General features: G+C 51.1%; 1 protein-coding gene across 7 annotated transcripts in view; it reads right to left on the bottom strand.

Moving 5' to 3' along the window:
• Window positions 1-15,862, bottom strand: part of KMT2C (lysine methyltransferase 2C) — a 2,745,351-nt gene that overhangs the window by 300,141 nt on the left and 2,429,348 nt on the right. The gene's annotated exons all lie outside the window — the stretch shown is intronic.

Consider the following 15,862-nt stretch of genomic DNA (forward strand, 5'->3'; position numbering starts at 1 on the left):
CAACATGTTGTACGGGCAACGCAGTTTGACTGGAGGAGATAGGGACATATCCATTAGATGAACGAACCAGGATTGGCGGGCCCACATGGGGCCACCAATATCATTGTGGCTGGTTCCTGGTGCATCTTGTGCACGATCTTGTTGAGAAGGGGAGTCGGGAGGACAAGCGTAGGCAAATTTCCCTGACCATGTTATCCAGAGTCCGTTCCCCTTGGATCGGTTCTGGGGGTACCTGGAGGCGTAATCTCGGCATTGGGCATTTTCCAGGGTCGCAAACAGATCGATCTCTGGAAAACCCCATTGTGCAGAAACGTTGGCGACGATGTCTCAGTGTAATCGCCATTCGTACTCCCTGGGCAAAGGAAAGTCTCTGCTGAGCACGTCTGCCAGAAGATTGAGTTCCCCTGGAACATGTTGTGATAACAGGAACATGTTGCGTTTAAGAGTCCACTTTCAAATGTTCTAAGACAGTTTGGACAGCCCTGGAGAATGAGTGCCTCCTTGTTTGTTCAGATAGTACATGGCTGTGGTGCTGTCTGTAAGGATTAGGATAGTCTTTCCCTGTAGTTGTGTTTCAAACGCTTTCAGTGCGTTGCACACTGCCAGCAGTTCCAGCAGGTTTATGTGGTTGGAGGCTATGTCTGGCGACCAAACTCTGCTTGCTGTCTGCTGGAGCAGGTGGGCTCCCCACCCTGTAAGGGAGGCATCCGTAGTTAGAGTGGCTTCCACTGCGGGGATGGGGAAGGATTTCCCTTTCAAGAGGTTTTCCCTTGACCATCAGCGCAGCGAGAGAACTAGGGCCGGCGAGACCACTACTAAATCGTCCCACTGTCTGTTGGCCTGACACCACTGGTTGCTTAGCCACTCTTGCATTGGGCGCATGCGCAGGCACGCGTGTGGAACATAAGTAGATACATGACGCCATCATTCCTAGCAGATGCATAGCCTTGCGTACTGTTACCTCTCGACTGGCTACATAGTCAGGGATTTGAAATAACATGTTTTGAACCCTCTCGTTGGAGGGGAAGACAAGGCCGTCCTTTGTTCAAATTAGAGCCCCTAGGAATTGTTTGACTTGACTGGGGTCTAAGCTGGATTTTTTCTTGTTGATAGAGAATCCCAGGCTGAATAAAAGATCTATCGTCTTTTGGGTATTTGACAGACATGTTTCGTAGGAGTCACCTGTTATGTGCCAGTCGTCGAGGTAAGGATAAACTGGAATGGATTGCCGGCGCAGGTGTGCTGCCGCTACTGCTAGTACCTTCGTAAATACCCTTGGTGCAGATGCTATGCCGAAGGGTAGTACCTTGAACTGATAATGTTTTTTTTCTATCATAAACCTGTGGTACTTTCTGTGCACTGGCAACATCGAAATATGAAAGTATGCATCTTTCATATCCAGAGCTGCCATGTAATCCCCCTGTGTGAGCAGAGGAATTACTTCCTGCAGGGTGACCATGCGAAAGTTTTGTGGTTATACAAACGTGTTTGCTGGGCGCAAATCTAGAACGTGACGCATGGTTAGATCCTTTTTGGGTACAAGGAAGTACTCTGAATAAATACCCTCCTTTACCTGTGATAGAGGTACAATCTCTATGGCTCCTTTTTGTTCCAGTATCTCGACTTCTTGAAGTATGTGAATATGTTCTGGTGTTAGTCTTCGTTGACGTGGAGGTCTGTATTTTGGGGACTGGTTGAACTCTACACAGTACCCGTGGGCTATGGTTTTTAGCACTCACTGGTCTGTGGTTATTCCCTCCCATGCTTTCAGGAATGATGTCAGCCGGCCCCCAACCGGAAAGTCATGGGAGGGGACCCAAATCTTCGAGTCATTTGGAGCCTGAGGAGGGAGAACCTCTGGGGCCGGGTTCCTGCCTCTTCCCTTAGAATACCACGTACCCCCAAAGGGGACAGCGGCGTGGTAAGTATTGGTTCCTTGTGGAGAGTTCCAGTTGTTTCCTGAAGGGTATTGTTGATGAGTGGAGCGTTGGCCACGAAAAAACCTGTTTCCAAATCCTCACCTTGTGGAAGGTCTCTGAGTAATGTGGTCAAAGCTCTTTAGGGTTTCATGTTCTTTTTTCGCTGTCTTTAAGGCCTCATCTACCGCCTTTCCAAACAAGTTGGATTCCTCCATAGGTTTGTTGATAAGTGAAGCTTGCTTTTCAGGTTTAAACCCTGAATTTCAAAACCACGCATGTCTTTTGAGGAGAATGCCCTGAGCGAGGGCTCGGCTGGCTGTCTCAGCAGAATCCAAAGTGTTCTTTAAAATGCTTTGTTTAACTTGCCTACCTTCAGAGACTGTGGTAAGTAGGCGGGTCCGTAGAGGTTCTGGAGCCTCTTGTAGGCCTTCGTGTATTACAGCCCATTGCGCATCTGCGTAACTGGCCAATAGAGTGGTGTTATTGGCGATACGCGTGGAGTACGCTGCTGCTGTGGTAACCCCCTTACCCATGGAATAAAGCCTTTTCCCTTCTTTGTCAGGGGGAGTCTCGCGTGTTGATAAAGTAATCCCTGCTCTTTTTCTTGTGGCAGTGACTACCAAAGAATCTGGGGTGGAATGACCTCTGATATATAGAGGGTCTGATGGAGAAGGGCTGAAAAGTTTTTCAATTCTTGGGTTTACACCTCCTCTCGCAAGAGCCGGTGTAGACAAAGATGGAGCAAAGTGTTTTTTAATCGAATTGAGGAGTGGGATGGCTTGGCTGGTTGGCGGCTTCTCCGAGTATATCCTCAACGAGGTCGGCTTCAGGTGCTGCCTCTTCAGTGGCAATTTTAAAGTGATCAGCTGCTTTACATAACATTACATTAAATGTTAATTTGATCATCAATAGGAGAGGGATTTCTTGTAGTGGTGTTCTGAGGAGCGTCCACAGCCAGAATATCTGGGTCTGGGTCTTGTGGCTCTGGGGACTGCCATGGTTGAGGGTCACCCACATCTGGGTCCTCCCCTCAGCCTTCAATAGGTTCATCTTCTATGGGCTCATCTCCAATGGGCTCATGTTCCTCCTCGTTATAGAAAGGATTTTCCTGTAGCTTAACTGGTAGAACGTCCTCTTCAGTAAGGTCATAATTATATATGTTTTCTTCTAAAGAGGGGCCAAAAAGCCTTGGGAATTTAAATCTAGGGTTAGCAGGGATTTCCTCCCTTGGCCTTCTTGGTGTAGGTTGTTCTGCATGTGAAACAAACTTGTCCAGCCTTTCCATGCAGTCCTCAAACTTTTCCCTAGTCCAGACTGACGATCTATAACAGTCTAGGGGTTGAAAGGTGTCTCTCTCAAAAGCTTCCATCGAAAAAGTGTCCCTAGCACTCTTCCGTTGGAAAACGTAGAGATCTGTGCCTTAACATCAAAGAAGTCCTCTGGCGGGACCGATGAAGGTGGGGTATCCCTGTGCCCTTCTCTCAACTTCTGAATGCTATCCTTAGATCTCAGCGGATCTTTGGGTCTTTTGGTGCCTTTCGAAGATTCCCATGCCTGATGTTTATGGGAATCGGCGGCCACAATTCTTGCCAGGCTGACCTTGACGTCCTCACCAGTCAGAAGGCGCGTAGGTACATCTGACGATTGTGAAGGGAGTCTTTCGGCAGAATCGGGTCCTTGCCCCTATCGGCCACCTTTTCAAGCAGTGCCGTAACTTTCGGCGGCGGTAAGGCCTTGTCTTGAGTCCTTTGTCGTTGGCGTATGCTTTCCTGTAATGTGTGTTGACGGAACTGTGTGTTTTTGGGGTAGCGCGCCTTTGTTTTAGATTGCCCAGTCGCTATATATATATGATACATTACTCACCGTAATCAGATTTCTGATGCTTGTATCTGCTTAGATTCACATGCTGTGCATAGGCCGACATCTAGTGGAAGCTGCGGAGTATTGCAGTTTGTTTTTCGAAACTCGAAAATGGGCGTCGACACAGGGCGTGCCAGTAATACTATCCCTAGTGTGACGTCCACTGTACCCAAGATCCCTCACGCGTCTAGGATCCTCAGATTGTATTTTTTCTGACATGAGGTAGCATGAGGAGTAGCGTGAGTACAGATAATCCAAGCAGATAGACAGAAAGCTAAGACTTCAAGCAATCATGCGCCTTCTCTCAGAGGGGAGGAAGGGTGGGTCGCATGTGAATCTAAGCAGATACAAGCATCAGAAATACGATTACGGTGAGTAATGTATCCCTTCTGAGGCTTGTGGAATCTGCTTAGATCACATGCTGTGCATAGATTAGCGAGCAGTACCAGAAGAAGGAGGTGGGATGTGAGAAGGGTCATGAGCAAATAAATGTCTTAGAACCGCTTGTCCCACTTGTGTATCTGTCTTGGAATGGGTGTCAATGCAGTAATGCTGAGTAAAAGTGTGAATAGAGCTCCAAGTAGCTGCTTTGCAAATGGTGTCGAGGGGAACATTTGCAATGAAAGCCAGAGTGGCCCCAATGCCTCTAGTAGAGTGGGCCCTTGGCGTAAAAGGCAGAGTCTTTTCAGAGAGTGAGTAACACAGCTGGATACAGTTAATAATCCACTTCGAGATGGCACCTTTAGAGACGCGATCCCCCTCTCTGCCTGTAGCTACGGAGACAAACAGTTGATCTGTTTTCCTTAGCGGTCTTGTTTTATTTACATAGTAGAGGACCGCCCTACGCACATCTAGGGTGTGTAGTTTCACCTCAGCCGAGCTTTGCGGGTTCTGGAAGAAAGCCGGAAGATCGATGGACTGGTTTACACGGAATTTTGATATAAATTTAGGTGAGAACCTAGGGTGTGTGCGTAAAACCAGTTGGTCTTTATGGATAGAAAAGAAGGGATCCTGCACTGACAGAGCCTGAATTTCACTGACCCTTCTTATAGAAGTAATAGCTACTAAGAAGGCCGTTTTATAAGTCAGGTGTTTGAGACTGCTTTTATGCATGGGTTCGAAAGGGGGGCCCATGAGCTTGGCTAGCACCACATAAAGGTCCCACCCTGGCGGTGGGTTTGAAATAGGAGGGTGAAGTCTCTTTACTCCTTCCATGAAGGCTTTAACTACTGGTACTTTCCACCACGACACCTTGCTATGGGAAGTGGTGTAAGCCGAGAGAGCTGCCAGGTGTACTTTCAGTGAGTTAAAAACCAATCCTGCATCTAGCAGGTGGACCATGTATGTAACAATAGTGGAAGGAGTGCAATCAACTGGGTTGAATTGTCTACTTTGGCACCAGATAACGAACCTCTTCCATTTGTCAAAGTAACAGTGCCTTGTGTTTGGCTTCCTAGATTCCTTTAGGATGTCCATACACCTCTGTGGCAATTTGAGGTGTCCAAACTCTACGACCTCAGGAGCCATGCTGCCAGGTTCATTGAGTTGGGTTGCTGGTGCACTGTTTGACCTTGGTGCTGGGACAGTAGGTTGTACCAGGCTGGAAGTTTGATGGGCTCGCACACCGCCATCCTGCGTAGGTGTGGGAACCACGGTTGTCTTGCCCACATGGGAGCAACTAGGACGAGCGTCATCGATTCCCTGTTCATCTTGTTCACCACTTTCCTGATGAGAGGAGTTGGTGGAAAAGCGTACGCAAACATCCCTGACCAGTTCATCCACAGGGCGTTCCCCTGGGAGTCTGGTTGGGGGAACCTGGATGCAAATCCTGGGCATTGTTTGTTTTTGCTTGTGGCGAATAAGTCTATAGTGGGGAAACCCCACTGAGAGAAGAGATCTTCTACGACCTCTCTGTGAAGAACCCATTCGTGTTCCTCTGGGAGGGAGTCTCTGCTCAGAGCATCCGCTAGGGAATTGAGCTACCCTGGAACATGTTGTGATGACGGGAAGATGTTCCGTCTGAGTGCCCATATCCAGATTTTCTGGGCAAGCTTGGACAGATTTGGCGAGCGAGTCCCTCCTTGATTGTTCAGGTAGAACATGGCTGTAGTGCTGTCCGTCCGGATTTGCACTGACAGGTTTAGTAGATGGGGCTCGAACCCCTGAAGCGCTCTGAATACTGCCAGAAGCTCTAGCAGGTTGATGTGGTTCTTGGCCACTGAGTGAGACCAGAGACCCTGAGCTGTGTGGTGGAGATGGTGAGCTCCCCACCCTGTCAGACATGCATCTGTAGTGACTACTGCCTGTACTTCGGGATCGTAAAAGGGTTTCCCCTTTGCGAGATTCTCTCTTGTCCACCAGTGAAGGCTTTGTACCAGTGTTGGCGAAACGACCACTAGATCGTCCCACTGACCACTTGCCTGAGACCACTGTTTCGCCAACCATTCCTGCATGGGACGTGTCATGACCGCAGCCTCCAAGGAGTCAGGTTTAGCCCAACTGCCTCGGAAGCTGGGTCACAACTTCATTTCCAGGCACCCATCGGCTCCCATAGGGGCCTTATGGACCTTGTCCTGGCGCCAGTGGCGCCAGGCTCATAAGGGAACCCAGTCCCGGCACAGGACGTGCTGGGCTCATGATGTAAGAAATGGTGCTTGGGTGGACCTACCGGCTGCAGACCATGCTGCTCACTCACCTGCAGGATGAAATCCTCATCCATCCATGGCTGGAACTACTTTACCTTCTGGGTGTGGCCAGCACCACTCCCTGGGACTGGATACTGGAACTATTCTGGAAGCTGGGACTTCTTACCTGGGCGAGGCTGCTGTGGAAGGAGACACCTAAGCACTCCAGTAGGACTATTTAAACCACGCCCGATCAGAGCAACGTGCTTCGCGTTATTCTCCAATAGCAGCAGGACGCTCACCGTGTCAGCTCCAGAGAATCTTCAACTTCTGCATCTAGGGAAGAGAAATCCGTAATCTTACCTTCTGAAATACCATCTTCGTCTTCTGCAGCATCTGAGAAGGGAAAAGAACACCAGGTTAGCACGAGATAAAAACCAGCGCAGCACTTACCCAGTCCATCGGTGCATCTCAAGCCACGGGCTGCAGCTTTCCATTTTTCGGCACCCTGTGGAAGCAAGGACATTGGTTAGTAACCACCGTGAAACTTTCCTTACCTGCGCTGCATTCTTCTCGCCTCCGCCGACGCTGCTACTCGCATCTGCAAAACAAAAGGACATCATTAAGAAATACAAAACACCATCTATACGCACGTGTTTTGGGCAGCTCTCATCTTTCTCACTCCTCGGCGCATTCCTCGACATCTATTTTTCTACCCAGCTGCTTCTGCAACCTGAAAAAGGAAAAGAGACATTAAGAAGTGCTTTTAACTTCGAATTGACATTTTCTACTTACTTGCCTGCAATACCTTCGCCATTCCATCGCTCTCCGGACCTCCATATTCAAGCAACCGCCGTTCGTGCTGCTAACGATGGCCTAGCTCCAAATCTTCATCCTCTGCAACCAAGAGGCTGGACAATTAACCAGTGAAGTAACTGGCTTCGGCGCCCCTGCACAGACGCAGGATGGAGAGCTCCGCTTTCACCTATATAAGGTAAGCACATTTAGCCTACGAACTACTTGGGGAGTACCAGGAAGGGGAGTCAGCTTGGCCAGTCAGGCTTATATATCCTTATTAACCCCTTGCTCTCCTAATTGCAGACACCTCACCCTTCAGATCAAGATCTCAGTGAGGAAAGGGCCTTTCCAGGGTGGCATTCAAGGCCTGCGCGTGACCCTAGAAGACTCCGAGAACCCCCAGCCCAGACTTGCGCCTCCGAGGGATTCAGGTGAGCGTAACAGGACGCATGCGCAGGCGCGCGTGGGGGACCAGGTAAATGCATGACGCCATCATGCCCAGTAAACGCATTGCTTTGCGTACCGTTATTTGTTGACCGGACTGATAATGCGGAATTTGCAGAAGTATATTCCGAATTCTTTCTTCTGAAGGAAAGGTCAACCCCTCCTGGGTATCCAGGATTGCTCCTAGGAATTGTTTTGAGGTGCTTGGCACCAGGCTTGACTTCTTCTCGTTGATTGAGAAGCCTAATTCGTGGAGGAGGTCGATAGTCCTTTGAATGTTTGTCCTGCAAATTCCTGGGGTTTCCCCCGTTATGAGCCAGTCGTGCAGATAAGGGTACACTGGGATAGCCTCCCTGCGTAGGTGTGCAGCCGCCACCACCTTGGTGAATACCCTTGGTGCTGAAGCTATCCCGAAGGGCAGTACCTTGAATTGGTAGTGGCGACCGTCCACCTTGAAGCGCAAGTGCTTTCTGTGCGCTGGGAACATGGAAATATGAAAATAAGCATCTTTCATATCCAAGGTTGCCATGTAAGCCCCTTTTTTAGGAGGGGGATTACCTCTTGTAGCGTGGTCATACGAAATTTTTGGGGCTTGACATACTTGTTGGCAGGCCGTAAATCCAATACTGGGCGCATTGTCAAGTCTTTCTTTGGCACAAGGAAGTAAGTTGAATAAATACCCTTGTTTACCTGGTGTCCCGGGACGAGTTCTATCGCGTCCTTTTGTAGAAGAATGGCGATCTCCTCGAGGAGAATCTTCTGATGTTCTAAGGAGTGTACTCTTTGTCATGGAGGATGGTTCCGGAGACGCTGCAGTAGCTCTATACAATCTCCCGTGGATACTGTTGACAGCACCCATCTGTCTGATGTGATCCCTTCCCAAGCCTGGGTGAAGTTTGAAATGCGTCCCCCTACTGGGGTTGCGTCAGAAGGGACCCTGAACGGAGCGTCACTGCTTTGGTGGAGGCGTGCCGCCTCCCTTGCTGGGGCTGCCTCTGCCTTTACCACGACCTCTCCTATTACCTCTGCCGTAACCCTGGTAGACTGTTGGTTTTTGTTCCACTGTGTACCCTGGCCCTGGGAATAGTTAGACCCTCTCTGAGAATTTTGGCCGCGTGGGCGACGAAAATTACTATTCCCTCTCTGGTTAGGGGGTTTATTGGTTAACTGGCCAAGGGATTTGAGTGTCTCGTATTCGTCCTTGGCATTTTTCAGTGCGTCCTCGACCGCCTTACCAAACAACAGATCGGCTTCCACCGGTTTGTCTAACAATGATGCCTGAGTTTCTGCCTTAAAACCAGACTGCCGTAACCACACATGTCTCTTGATAACAGTACCTTCTGCTATCAATCTGCCTGCGTTATCTGCGGCGTCGAAGGTTGCTTTCAAAATGCAACCAGACACGGCTCTACCCTCTGCGGAAATCCGAGCTAATTGGCCCTTTAACTGTTCAGGAGCAGAGGCTATGAGAGCCGCGACTTCTTCCCACTGATGGCAGTTGTAGCTGGCCAACAGGGTGGTGGAGTTAGCAATCCTTGCTTGATAGGCGGACGTTGAGGCTACCTTCCTGCCGAAACCGTATAGTTTTTTGCTCTCCTTGTCGGGAGGAGTTTCTGACGAAGAGTGTTCCAGCCCTCTTACGAGTGTTGGTAACAACTAGGGAGTCTGGCTTCAGATGCCCTCTTATATAGAGAGGGTCAGACTGAGCTGCCCTGAAAAGTTTCTCCACCCTGGGATTGACTGCTCTGATGAGGTTTGGGTTCACCAGGGACGGATCTATTCTCCGCTGAATGGATTTAAGGATAGGGATGGTCTGGGCAACCGGCCTCCTTTCTCCAACTAACTCTTCTGCGAAGTCCCTTTCCTCCTGTACACCGTGGGTGTCAATGTGGAAATGTTCTGCTGCGCGAGCGAGAACCTCATTTAGGAGGGGCTGATTATCGACCGGGGAGTCGGTAACCGGGGCTTCGTCCTCTACCGGGGAATCTACTCTGTATGTTTCCGGGTTATCCTCTTCTTCCTGTTCCTCATCATCCCCATAGTAGCCCGTCCCGGTTTGCTCTTCTATCATACCAAATTCTTGGTCTCCACAAAGGGAAGCCTCTTGTTGATACCGTGAGTATGGTGTTGCGTAAGGTTGTACCTCGAAGGGTTCAGACCTCATCGGGGTTTCAAACCGGGCCTTCTTACTCGGGGGATAGTATCAGTAGAGCCTGAGTGTGTGGCCCCTTGTGGATCATACGAGAGGAAATGTTCTGGATTTTTATCATAAAAATCAGCCAAAGAAGACCTTCTTGACATGACCCTGTCTATGTCTTCACTGGACCATTTTTTGGAACTGGGAATGACTCTCTCAGCAAGTCTATGGGATTTATCTTGAGTAGCTTTGCTGGTTGTGGACCTATCAGCAGACCTGGGCTTGTCTGTCTGTTTAGGGGGGGTGGAGTGTTTCACAGGTGGGGAAGAATGTACAGGTAGTTTCTTCTGCTGTTTTCCCCCCTCCCCGTGCGTAGAAAAATGTTTTCCCTGTCCCTTGGTGGCTTCGGAGTTTTTCGACGCCTGGCGTCGAGGATCGGGAGAGGTGTCCCTGTCCTTCGAGCGTGGGGCCTCGCTGGCTTTAATTGCGGGCTCCGCCTCCTGGAGCGCGGCCTGGGGGTGGAAGTCGTCTTCGGCTTCTGACGATCGAACTTCTGTTAGCCTAGGGAGCGAGGCACTCTTGGCAAAAGTGGATGATTGCCTGGAGTCATGCAGCGATCTTGATCGAGAGCGCCCAGAGGACACCGAATCGGACCGTTCTGTCTGTGCCTCTTTCCGAGAACTCGACGTCGTTGAGTCTCGGTTGGACTTAGTGTGTTTAGTGTGTGTAGTATGTGAAGCGCTTGCGTTGCCGGGGGTCTTCCCCATAGCCGCCCTGCCGGATGACCTTCCGAGGTCGGGGACCTGCGCTCCGCTGTCTTTCGACGCCGTAATGCCCTCGCCGTCCGAAAGTACGGCGTCGCTGCCATCGCTGAAGGTGCCCTCCGCTGCCATGGCCGCCTGCCTGGCGTGGTGGGCCCAACGCTTCGTCGAACGGTCCTTAAGTGTCTTAGGTTTGAACCTACTACACGCTCTGCAGTTCGCTTCGGGGTGGTCCCTCGGCAAGCAGAGATTGCACGTGGTGTGCCTGTCGACCCAAGGGTATTTGCGGTTGCACTTGGGGCAGAATTGAAAAGGGGTACCTTCCATACGCACCTTGAGGCAGCGGGCTGTTAAGTGTAGGAAATGTATAAGGTGTACCTATATACCAAGAGTGTAGAGTATGTACCACCCCCACTCTCCCTACTTGCAGGGCCGAGGCCAGCGGCCTACCAGGCCCGGGCCGAGGCCAGTGGCCTTCCGAGGCCCAAATCCGTCGTGCAACAGCCGACGGTCGATTTCTTCTCCAGCCGGCGTCGAGTGTCGAAGTTCGACGTTGGGGTGGGGAAGGATGTCAATAGATTAATAATTTTAAATTTTAGCAAAAGTATGGCTAAGGCCAGGGGACCCCGCAAGATGCTTCCGACCAGTATGGCGGAAAAAAACAATCTGAGGATCCTAGACGCGTGAGGGATCTTGGGTACAGTGGACGTCACACTAGGGATAGTATTACTGGCATGCCCTGTGTCGACACCCATTTTCGAGTTTCGAAAAACAAACTGCAATACTCTGCAGCTTCCACTAGATGTCGGCCTATGCACAGCATGTGATCTAAGCAGATTCCACAAGCCACAGAAATATAATATATATATATATATATATATATATATACACACACACACACACCCCCCCCACACACACACACACACACACACACACACACACACACACACACACTCTAAAAAAAACTTTGTTAAAGGGGCGTTCCAAGTAAAACCAAAAAACCCCATGAAATTAGCCAGTTATGGTATGCTAAGCAAATAACTTGCGCCACCACAGTGCACTGCTAAGATTAACACCCAGGACATCAAAGATGACATCACAAATGGCATTGATGACATCACTGATGACATCACATGTGTGGTTCCCTCTTTTTTCCTTTAATGACATATCTAGGCCAGTAACAGTCAGGAACTAAAAATTCAAAAAGTATTATATTGTTTTATATTGTACTATATTGGAATGGTTAACTTTGGCTTGTGTCACATCTACACAGGGGTATGGACGTTAGCATGTGCCACACTTAAAGGGAATCCTTAACCCTAGCGCGTGTTGCATCCAGAAATAAATGTGAATGTAAGCATGTGCCACACTTAGATGAAACTGTGAATGACAAGTGCCTCACATCTAGACAGAATATTGAAAATTATCAAGCGCCACACTCCGATGGAATAATGAATAATAGCAAACATCACACCTAGACATAATTGCAAGGACAGCAATGCCAACTAACCAATCCACTAACAATTTCATTCCTCTGCATACACCTCTCAAACACCAAACACAACCACAAGCCTAAAACGCAGCAATCCGCACAAACTTCACTACACTACTACAACAACAAAGCAAACCCTACAAAGACTTGCACAATAGCACATGACTACTACCGACTGTAAAACACCCCAAGCCCAGCCAACTGACCCACCGGGCTGAGGCTGCCAATAGCACATCACTGCTCTCTTGCACTTTTTCAGCTTATTCCCACTAACTCGCCACCTCACCCTCTTTCAGAGCCGCCAGAGGACCACTCTGGTGGTGATAGTGCACGGTACAAATATTCTCTAACATTAACATATTTGTAGACTTATACTTCAAATATGTTCTTACAGTAATTCACTTGGGGTTCGCTCACAGCATATGAAAGGAACAAGTTACTTACCTTTAACTGTTGTTCTCCAGCATGGGTCTGGCATGGATTCACATGCCCATGAATATTCCCCGTCGGCAGGCTGGGAATCCTTGGTAAAGAAAACAAATCAGTATCAGTTTTGTTTCCGATCTGTCTTTCTTAGTAGTAATCAATCACTGGTCTCTGGGTCATACTGCCCCCAGCCAATGACTGCCCTCCCCCCAAGCCCCGCCCCTGGCAGCCAACCTCAGATTTGGTAGCATGTGAAGTGGCAGTATGACCAAGTGAAGAGCCGCAGAGGGGTAGGAGGGAGGGTTCGCATGTGAATCCATGCCAGACCCATGCTGGAGAACAACAGTTACAGGTAAATAACTTGTTCCTTCTCCAGCATGGGGTCTGGCATGGATTCACATGCTCATGAATACAAGAATACATAGCAGTACACACATGCACCACCACGGGAGGTGGCAAGGCTCAACATTAAGCAACTCTTACCTCCTCACCAGGCCCACCTTCAGTTGAACAGGTTGCGCAGCACTGCTTGGCCGACTCTGGACTCCACCCTGGAATCCCGGTCGACGCAGTAGAATTTCGTGAAGGTGTGCGTCGACCTCCACGTAGCAGCCCTGCAGATGTCCAGCAGAGGCACAAAAGACAAGAACGCCGTAGTAGCAGCGATAGCTCTGGTCGAATAGGCTCTCGGACGGCCGGGCAACGGTCGGTTTGCCAACCGATGACAGTGCATGATGCAGCCGGAGAGCCATCTGGAAATGTAAGCCTTCGAGAGGGCCTTCCCTTGATTCACAGGTCCAAAGTTCACAAAAAGCTGCGATGTCTTCCGAAAACTCTTCGTGTGGTCCACGTAGAACTTCAGTGCTCTAGCTACATCCAGCGAGTGCAAAGTCCTCTCGGCCAGCGACGAAGGCGACGGGAAGAAAACTGGCAACACCAAGGGCTTGTTGAGCTGGAAGTCTGACGGCACCTTGGGCATGAAGGAGGGGTGCGTCCTCAGCACCACCCTCGTCTCATGGAAAGTCAAGTATGGAAGCTTGCAGGATAGGGCCTGGATCTCTCCCACTCATCGTGCGGGGACGATGGCCACAAGGAACGCTGTTTTCCATGACAGAAATGCAGAGGCTCGAATGGCGGCCCCATGAGCCTGGTCAGCACCACGTTGAGCTCCCACGCCGGGGCCGGAGCCTTCCCCAGGGGGGTACGATCGGAACAGTCCCTTCATAAATTCCTTCACCAGGCGATGAGACCACAGGGATGACCGTCCCGAAGCTCTGGTGTAACGGGAAATCGCTGCAAGATGGAAGCGTGAGCTAGTCCCGCCTTGGCCAGCGATAGCACGTACGGCAGCACTTGAGGGGCCGTAATTCGCAGAGGGATAATCTTCTGTGCACGGCACCAGACAGAGAGCCTCTTCCAAGTGTGTCCATAGCACTATAGAGTTGAGGATGCCCTGGCCTTTGCAAGCACCTCCTTGCAGTCCGCCGGGATATCATATCCTCCAAACTCTAGTGCTGCAGGACCCAGGCCTGCAAGTTCAGCGACTCCTGGTCGTGATGGAGGATGGCGCCTCCTTCGCTGGAGAGAAGATCTGCGCAGTCGACAGTCTGACTGGGGGGGGGGGCACTGACAAGTCCAGAAGGTCCGGAACCAGATCTGTCTCGGCCACGCCGGTGCAACGAGGATCATCCTGCACAGGGACCTCTTGAGTTGGTTGATGAGTCGGAGCAACAATGGCAACGGAGGGAACACATACAGGAACAGGCCGTCCCAGGGGAACGAGAAAGCATCGCCCATGCTCCTCGGCTGGGGAAACCTGCTGGCGAACCTCTGGCACAAACAGGTCGATCTGGGGTTTGCCACATCGTTGGAAAAGTCGATCCACTTGATCCGGACGCAGCTCCCACTCATGGCCGAGCGCAGCTCCCTGCTGAGTGATTTGGCGATGACGTTCTTTGTTCCTGCTAGATGGAAGGGCACCAGAAACATCCTCTGGGTGACGGCCCACTGCCACAGATCCTGGGCCTCCTTGGACTGGGCTGGGGATCTGGTGCCTCCCTGCCTCCGGATGTAGAACATTGTGGTGGTGTTGTCGGTGAAGATCCTCACCACCTTGCCCTTGAGGGACGGGAGAAACGACCTGAGGGCCCAGAACACTGCTCGGAGTTCCAGGATGTTGATGTGGAGTGACCTCTCCTCCGGGAGCCAAAGGCCTCTCGCGTGCAGATCTCCGGTGTGCACTCCCCATCACTCCAGGGAGGCGTCCGTCGTCACTGTCTCCTGATGTACCGGGGTCTGAAAGTCCTTGCCCGCCGCGAGATGCGCGCGGGTGCCCCACCATTGAATCGCTTGGCGGAAAACCTCGTTGAGCAGGATCCTGTCTTCAAAGCTGCCCGTCGCTTGTAACCAACAGGCGCCAAGGAACTCTTGTAGAGGACGCATCCGTAGCCTGCACAGGAGCACCAGGTAGATGCATGAGGACATCATTCTGAGCAGGGACTTTATGGATCTCACCCTGGCGCTGCACCTTGCCCAAGATGGCCTTCGTCCTCTCCGACGGCGAGGCCAATCGCGCCACTGTATCGAGCTTGGCTCCCAGAAACAGTGCGACCTGCGACGGGATCAGGTGGGATTTCGAGTAGTTGATGGAGAAGAAGTGGATCCCCCGCAGCCGCACCGCCACTGGTGCGAGGCACTTGGTAAACACCCTGGGTGCCGACTTCAGCCTGAATGGCAGGGCCTTGAATTGGTAGTGCCGCCCTTGGACTACGAATCTGAGAAAATGTCAGTGTCCTTTTTGAATGGGGAGGTGGAAGTAAGCATTCTCCAAGTCCACCGACGATAGGAAGTCGCTCTCCTTCAGCTGTCCCAGCACGTGCTGGAGGGCAACCCTCCTGAACTTTTGTGCCTTGATGCATTTGTTTAGCCGCCGCAGGTCCAGGATGGGGCGCCAACCGCCTGTCTTCTTTCTGACGAGGAAGTACCTTGAGTATACTCCGGAGCCCCGGAGCCTCTTTGGGACGAGCTCGATGGCACCCTTTTTGAGCATCGGCCTTACCTCTAACAGTTGAGGGACGTGATTCTCCAACCTGGCCAAGGGAGGAATGCGGGGGCACTTTCTTTGAAATTCGAGAGTGTGCCCGTGGGCCAAGGCATCCAGCACCCAATGGTCAGTGGAGATGGATTCCCACACGCTGATGAACTTCGCTAGCCGGCCTCCTACCGGGGTGCTCCAGTGGGGGCCCGACACAACAGCTGGTTCAGTCCTGCTTGGAGGTGGCCTTGCCGCCAAGGCGACGAGATCCTCCTGACTTGCCGCGTCCTCTGTAGGCCTCCTGCGACAAGGAGCGGGCCGCCTGGCGGCACGTTGAGGAGCTGCTGCCGGATCCCTTGGAGGCACA

Source organism: Ambystoma mexicanum, chromosome 2q (assembly GCF_040938575.1).
Source record: "Ambystoma mexicanum isolate Mex_15411 chromosome 2q, UKY_AmexF1_1, whole genome shotgun sequence".
Taxonomy (NCBI): domain Eukaryota; kingdom Metazoa; phylum Chordata; class Amphibia; order Caudata; family Ambystomatidae; genus Ambystoma; species Ambystoma mexicanum.